The sequence below is a fragment of the Pteropus medius genome, unplaced genomic scaffold (assembly GCF_902729225.1).
Source record: "Pteropus medius unplaced genomic scaffold, Ma_sr-lr_union100, whole genome shotgun sequence".
Lineage (NCBI taxonomy): Eukaryota > Metazoa > Chordata > Mammalia > Chiroptera > Pteropodidae > Pteropus > Pteropus medius.
In genome coordinates, this window is record NW_024346062.1 from 14422256 (window position 1) to 14429413 (window position 7158).

Sequence of the window (7158 nt, forward strand, 5' to 3'; positions counted from 1 at the left end):
TTACCCCATCTACCTTCCCCCTTCCTCCTCCCCTCTGGTAACCACTAGTCTACTGTCCATAACCATGAGTCTCTGCTTGTCTGTCCAGTATTCCATTTTAAATAATCCCAGTCCATGAGTAAATGAATTCAGCTTTTTGGGACACATTTTTGCAAATAACTTCCCCTGGTGAACTCTTAATAGGATCAGTACCCAAAGGAATTTCAGGACCATAAAGTGACATTAACAGATGAAGACTGGTCTGGCTTAATGAATCTTTGAGAGTTAGGATAAAGCTATCTTCCCAAAAGAAAACATAAAAATAAACTTAATTAAAGCAAAAGAGCTTATCCTCTCATCTAAATGCAAAATTTTATTAACAACTAGTTGACATTCTTTTTGCTAAAAACAACCTTACCATATAAGTAAATTTTAGTAAATTGTTCTATTTAAGCAAAATATGCTAACGTAAGAAATATACAAATTCTGTCTACCTAAGTAAATTTAACAATTTAAAAGTTGGCCTTATATAAAGGGTTCAGAATATGAGGAATAGTCTGACTGGACCTTGGAGAAAGATGACTGGACCCCTGGGCCACAGCTCTATCTTTTGTAAGCCTTAATGCAAATTTTAGAAAAGCTCCTACCTTGGGCAGAACAACTGGAAAAAGACATATTCTCTGAGTGGATAAAGTCGTGGGTAGGGCACAGGGCTTTTGAAGGAGTGGGTAGAGCCCCTCACCTGGGTGTTTATGCTCTGTACAAGGTGTAGCTGTAAGCAATACATCCTACACCTCAGTTGCTTCTCTTCCTTTGGAGAAGTCTTTGACATCCTTCTGAGGATCCCTGAGACCTCCCCAGACACCTTGGGTATTTTGTGCTAGAAAGTACAAGGTTGCATTTACACAAGGCAGTTGAAGTATCCTCTTTTCTCTATCTTATGAACAATGGGCTCATACCACTCCATTCTGGTACACCCAGTAAGAACACTATCAGCAGCCCAACTCTTACATTGCCCCACAGTGAACACATTCATGGTCATTATCAACATCAACGAAGGCTTCCATCTTCCATAGTACTTTTAATGTAACAGGTCTCAGCTCCATCTAATTTCAAGGATTTCTTTCTAAATGAAGTGTACATATGTTGCAGACAAGTCTTTTACCACTGTAGCATTTCTCTATCCCTTCATCTCTTCTCTACTGCAGCACCTAGGAAAACTATTACCAAAAAGGAACAACCTGCCACTGAGCACTTTATCCCTTCTCTAGATACATTGGGCCTGAAAGGTGGCTCGAGTCTTCTTGTGAGCTTTTTCATCTTTTGAATTTTAATCCATTTCTTGCCTCTTGGTCCTGCTCCATGCCTGGCATCAATAAGTTATATACCAACATTATATAAATCCTATTTCTGGACCTATTCATCTAAGAAAGACGAAGTCACTCTAAGTTGATGAAGGTATATGAAAAGAGAAGGACTTACCAGTAAGTTCATAAAAGCTTGAGCTGTAGAACACACACTTGTAATCAAGGTGGTTAAGGTTTAGGATCCATCCTTAATATTATGGAGGCCACAGAAACCTCTTTCGTGCTCTATGGAATAGAAATGTAAAGTCTCAACCAAATATTCATCTAGTTTTTTAAGGACATATAAAACTATGTTTGAGGAAAAAATAAGTTGACTTTTCTTGGAGTTTGCTCTGTGGTCTGCCTCTATGGTTTAGCGATTGTCCTCACCTGTAGGCAAGCACATATTATCATGAGCCAAAATTCTCATAGAAAAATACCACTGCTACTGCCTGATATTTGGGTATCTATAGCTTAGGGATTCTTTTTGGTCAACAAAGCAGAATAATTGCCCTTAAAGCATTCTCTAGAGAGATCAGTATTAATGTGATTGCTATTTAGGTCCTATTAATAGAGATGGCGGCAGCCTGACATCTAGATGGCTTAAAAGATGTAATTACTATTGTTTTAGGAAGTTAGATCACCAGACAGAAATGCGTTGGAAAAATTTTAGCTCCACTTAATGTACTAGAATTCTTTTCTATGTCCTTGGCTTTTATTAAGTTTCAGTTTAAGAATTGTTTATAGAATCATTTCTAAATCTTCTGTGCATAAGCACTATTGACTGCCTTGTTCCTTTGAAACTTATGTAAATATATAGAGATATACATATATGGAGAGAGCTACATGTAGAAAGATAAACATATATAGATAGGTTCCTGTATTGATGTCCATATATACAAATCCATAGAGAGGAGGAAAGAGAGATAGAATCAAAATGTTAACAGTAGTTAATATAGGATTATGAAATACTTTTTAAACTTTGTTCTATTTTCCAAATATTCAATAATAAAACTATATTATTTTCATAGTAAGAGAATAATTTTAAAGAATTGGGTAACTTTAAAAAAACAGTGTTTTGACTAGAGATTGTAAGGCTAGAGTCAAAGGGAACTTCACATAAATACTACACTGCAGTTAATAAAATTGTTTCTCATTGTTCAGATTAAGAATTCCGAAACTACTGTACATGTGAACTGGGACTGAACAACTAAATAAATAGTGGTAGACAATGGGATCTAGTTTTCTCATTTTGAGAATGGAGAGTTACAGATAAGCAAGAGAGAATGAAATTTGTGATTTGGATTAGAGTTAGAGACATCAATATGAATTCATGTTAATCTTCATATAGATACAGATGGATAGATACAATAATAATTATAGATAATAATTATACTAACCCACGTGTGTAAACGTGGGTTAGTATACATACATATATATTCACTAGCTCTGTCCTTTGAGCTCTGTCCTAGAAGCAATAACACCCCTACACTCAGCATCTAGATCTTGATTTCTAATACCATTTTCCAATAAAAGGAATCGGGACCCCTTGAAAAAATGGCTAATTCTAGTGCCGTAGCAGGGAATACATAGAAAAGCTTGAAATTACCTAGTAATGCCAGAAAGTAAGGGAAAGTTCAGAAGCAAAATGATGAGATATATCAAAGGGAAACAGGAGCTGACCTGAAAGTGCTCCAAATGGCTAAAGCTAGAACAATTTGAGCAACCAAATAAATAATGTACTATAAGCCATAACCCAAAGTATAAATATCAATGAGTCCATTCTGATGATATGATTGAATGAATAAATAAATAGGTAGGGGAGAAGAGACAAATATCCCATACAGAAGACCTCTAATTTATGTATATACTTCTTCCTAAAAGAGGTGGAACTTAACTCTCCACCACTTGAATGTGCTCTGTGTCTAGTGGCTTGCTTCCAAAGAGTGTAGACAAGTGTAAAAAGTAACTTTACAGTGGAAGAACCTGACAAATACTACAAAAGCCAGGCGATCAAGACTAATATCATCAGTGATGAATCATGTTGATATTATGTACCCTTATATGATATTATAAGAATGACTCTTCAGTTCTATGGTCCTTCCTCCCCAAAATCCATAACCCCAGCCTAGAAAAACATCATTAGAAAAACCCAAGTAAGGAACATTCTTCAAATGCCTGAGCAATAGTCCTCAAAATTTTCAAGATCATCAAAAAAAGGAAAGTCTGAGAAGCTGTCACAGTACAGAGGAGCCTAATGATGCATAATGACTGACTAAATGTAATGTGGATGGGATTCTGGAACCAAAAAAGGATATCAGGGAAGAATTAAGTGAATTAGAATGAAGAACTAAGTGAATTAGAATGAAGTCTGGAGTTTAATTACTAGTAATGTGCCACTGTTGGTTCCTTAGGTGTGATAAATGGGAAACTGGATGCAGGCTATATGGAAACTCTCTATAGTATTTTTCCAACTTTTCTGTAAATCTGCAACTATTCTAAAATTTACAAATTATATTTGAAAAGAATTAATAATAGATTTTCATACAAATATATAGTCGAATCAGAATTCCTATAGAGCAGTAAAGAACAGAGCCAAGTAAACACCAAGGTGAGCGAGCATCAGTTCCATTTGCTGGGGGCCATCTGGGTAAAGCTTAAGAATTTTAGATCCATACCATGGTGTTCAAATCCCACATCTGCCACTTATTGACTGTCTAAACTTGAGCAAGTTCTTAATCATTCTGAATTTTAGTTCCCTTATCTATTAGTTGTGGGCAATAAAACTAAATACTCACTTTCTAGGATTATTCTGAAGATTGAATGAGGCAATGTATTAAAGCACTTAGCACAGGGCCTCACATATGATAATTGTGTAAGAAATGCTGGTTGCAATTATTACATTGTGTTTATTAATATTACTAACTGGAAAAAAAAATTAAACCTCAGAGTATCCTCTGGACAGGGGCAAAACAATTTTGGCTGGCCCCTACGTCTGAAGGAACCTCCTATCCAGCTGATAAATGTTTTAGATCTGACCCTATTTAGTCAGCACTCCAGACATTTTCCAGACCATAGAATGATCCACAGCTGAGCGGTACTCTGGGAAAGCCCTGACCTAGAACTACATATCTGACTGAGCTAGAGGCCAGAATTCATCCTGATTTGTTCATCTCAAGAATGGGCACTTTTTTAATTTCCTCAGAAAATACGAACTTTATTGAGATATTTGTTTTGTTTGTGTTTATACTGGTAGAATGGCTGGTTATCTGAAACAGCTCTAGCATTTGCTAGGCAACAAAAGAAACAAGTTTGGAATGATGTGTTTGTGAAAATGAATACGCCAAACTCAAAGTCCTGTAGTGTTCCCATCCTGAGGTAATGACATGCTCATTATGGCCCCTCAGACCTGGAGGCAACACAGGAAACTGAGTCACACAATTACATATTCTGGCTGGCAAGTGTCTCTCTCCAGTTATATTCTGGCTGCTTTCCTCTAACTTCCACTCTTCTCCCACTCACAAACACCATCTTATTGTGTTAACTTTTAATATAAAAATATTAGCAGCCCAATTCTCTCAAAGCCAGACAGGTTGCTTCAATGCTTAATAAAACCAGATTAGTCCTTTAATGTGTTGTTTCTGTCTGGAATTTACCAAGACAAAGTGGTTCATACAAATCAACTTTTATTTATGAGTCATAACATTCTTGTGATATAGAAGTTTTATATTAATTACCTTATCCTTTCTATTTATCCTAATCAACTCTTCCCACTCAAAGAATAGTCATCTAAATTTTTCTTAGTCCTTGCCTTTCTTCTCTCAGCATGTCTTTCACCCATTAATAACTATTTATTGTAGAATATCCAGAAGGTGTTTAGACCAGACTGATACGCTGAGTAAACCGTATTTCTTCACTATAGAGAAAAAGAAACCACAATTGGTCATCAACGTGACTCACTCTGTGTTCTACCACCACACCCAAACCACAGGATACTGCAAATACTTTGGTTAGATTTAACCAAGAAAATAAAACCATCATGCTGAGCAAGAGTTTGTGTATCAATGTATGCCTAATGTCACCTACCTTTGGTATTTATAATGGTCTTAATCCTTCTTGTTGCAAATCACTTCGCATTACAAAGTTAATAGTGTTGGATTTATTTTTACTTTTGTTTTTTTTTTCCCTGTATTTCTGTTGTTTCAGGCTCAGATTGTCACATGAGGACAAGCTTATCATATGTTCAGATTTCCTTTTTTGAGAAAAAGTATCTCTTTGATTCTAAGGCTTGAAGTAAATCTCAATTTTTTTTTTTATCCTGACACATAAGAGATCCACTCATTTTTGGAGAGGAGAGAGTTGAGAGCATGCACCAGGGGCCATCTGGAGTGTCCTCTCAGCCTGTTCCAGTTCCTCCCTCTCCGTAGTAGAATCTCAGAGTTCATTAGAGCTTCATCACTCTGCCCTCTTCCTTCCAACCTGTATAGTTGATTTGACCAACGGTAGGCCTGACTGGAACTGACCCAGACAGGTTTGCTTTTCTCATTGGAAGATGGAGGCTGGATAAAAAGACTGAGAAGGAGATGGAGAGGAGACTTTCTAAGTGATGAGAACTATAACATGAACCATTTAGACCTGGGATTCACTGTGGGAAGTGATGACCCAGCAAGCCAGCCTGTAGAGAAAGAACATGGCAGGCCCACAAGGGACATGGAGATGATAGATAGAGATAGAGGGGGCCAAGCTTCCTTGCAGCCTTCCAGCCATGAGTTCCAGTCTCAAGTGAGGCTCAGTTGTATTTTTACTCTTTAGGTTTGGGAGGTCTCATATTTCCTTGAAACTAATCTGCCTTCCTTTTTGTTTGAACTAGTACAGTTTGCTTTTTCTGTTACTTAACAACAAAAGAATCTCAACAATTCGGAGTGTAACTAGAAAATCGATCCTCTCACTACTGCATATCACATTCCCTTTTGACCGAGGGCTATCATTCAAACCCATTCCTCTCTGTTTGGTTCTCAGAGAAGATAAAAAAAAATTGTCCTAAACTCTCCCTCTGCCTGGGTCTATCCTTCTCCCAGCCTTATTCACCATTCTCCACGAGAAGCTAGCTGTCTCCCCACTGGAAGTTCTCCCTACTGGGCCATGCATAAGCCATTCTTCTCTTTTCACTTTTCTTGCCGTTTTCCATGATTAACTGCCTGGAGAGTCTCATCCCCTGATTATCTAAATTCTGCGTATTTTTCAGGGCCCAGCATAAGCCCACCCACCATGAGGCCTGGTCGGTGACTCATACTATATGTTTCTCTTCCTTTTCTGATCTCTTCAAACATTTCTACTACATATTTATTGACAATGAAAAATGTTCAGGATCCTATGTTAGGTAAAGAATACATTTACAAAATAGCATGTATATTACAGGGCTATAGATAAAGATAAAGCTATATATTAATAACAACTATTTGTTGAGATTTGGTGGTAATTTTATTTCAGTTTTATTTTCCCTGTTTATATTTTCTTAATTATTTCTACAGTAAACACATAATGTATAGTAAAATAATAAAAGGAAAATTCTAAGCTCCTTGATCTGGCTTTTAAGGATTTCCATAATTTGAGTCCTTCTAAAATTTAGCACAAACTTGAATTGTTCTCGTGTTATTCAGGTTAGGATCTACTTCCAAATGTATTACAGTATATTTAAAAATTCAGATAATATTTTCTTGTTTTTTCTTACTCTTCATCTTTCTGCTTCCCTAATTCTGATGTGACAGTGAGTTATTAATTGATTAACTTATTCTTGATAACATCTGAATAAAGTCAAATAAAGGCTTATACT

At 36.5% G+C, this 7158-nt stretch overlaps 1 long non-coding RNA gene across 1 annotated transcript in view; it reads right to left on the reverse strand.

Annotated features, from left to right (window-relative positions):
• Positions 1 to 6627, reverse strand: part of LOC120612564 (uncharacterized) — an 86560-nt gene extending 79933 nt beyond the window's left edge. The window contains exons 1-2 of the long non-coding RNA XR_005655487.1: positions 5412 to 6627; positions 1462 to 1571 (exon numbers count right to left, since the gene is read on the reverse strand). This is a non-coding gene — a long non-coding RNA (uncharacterized LOC120612564). The remainder of the gene's footprint in view (positions 1 to 1461; positions 1572 to 5411) is intronic.
• Positions 6628 to 7158: the final 531 nt, after the last annotated feature.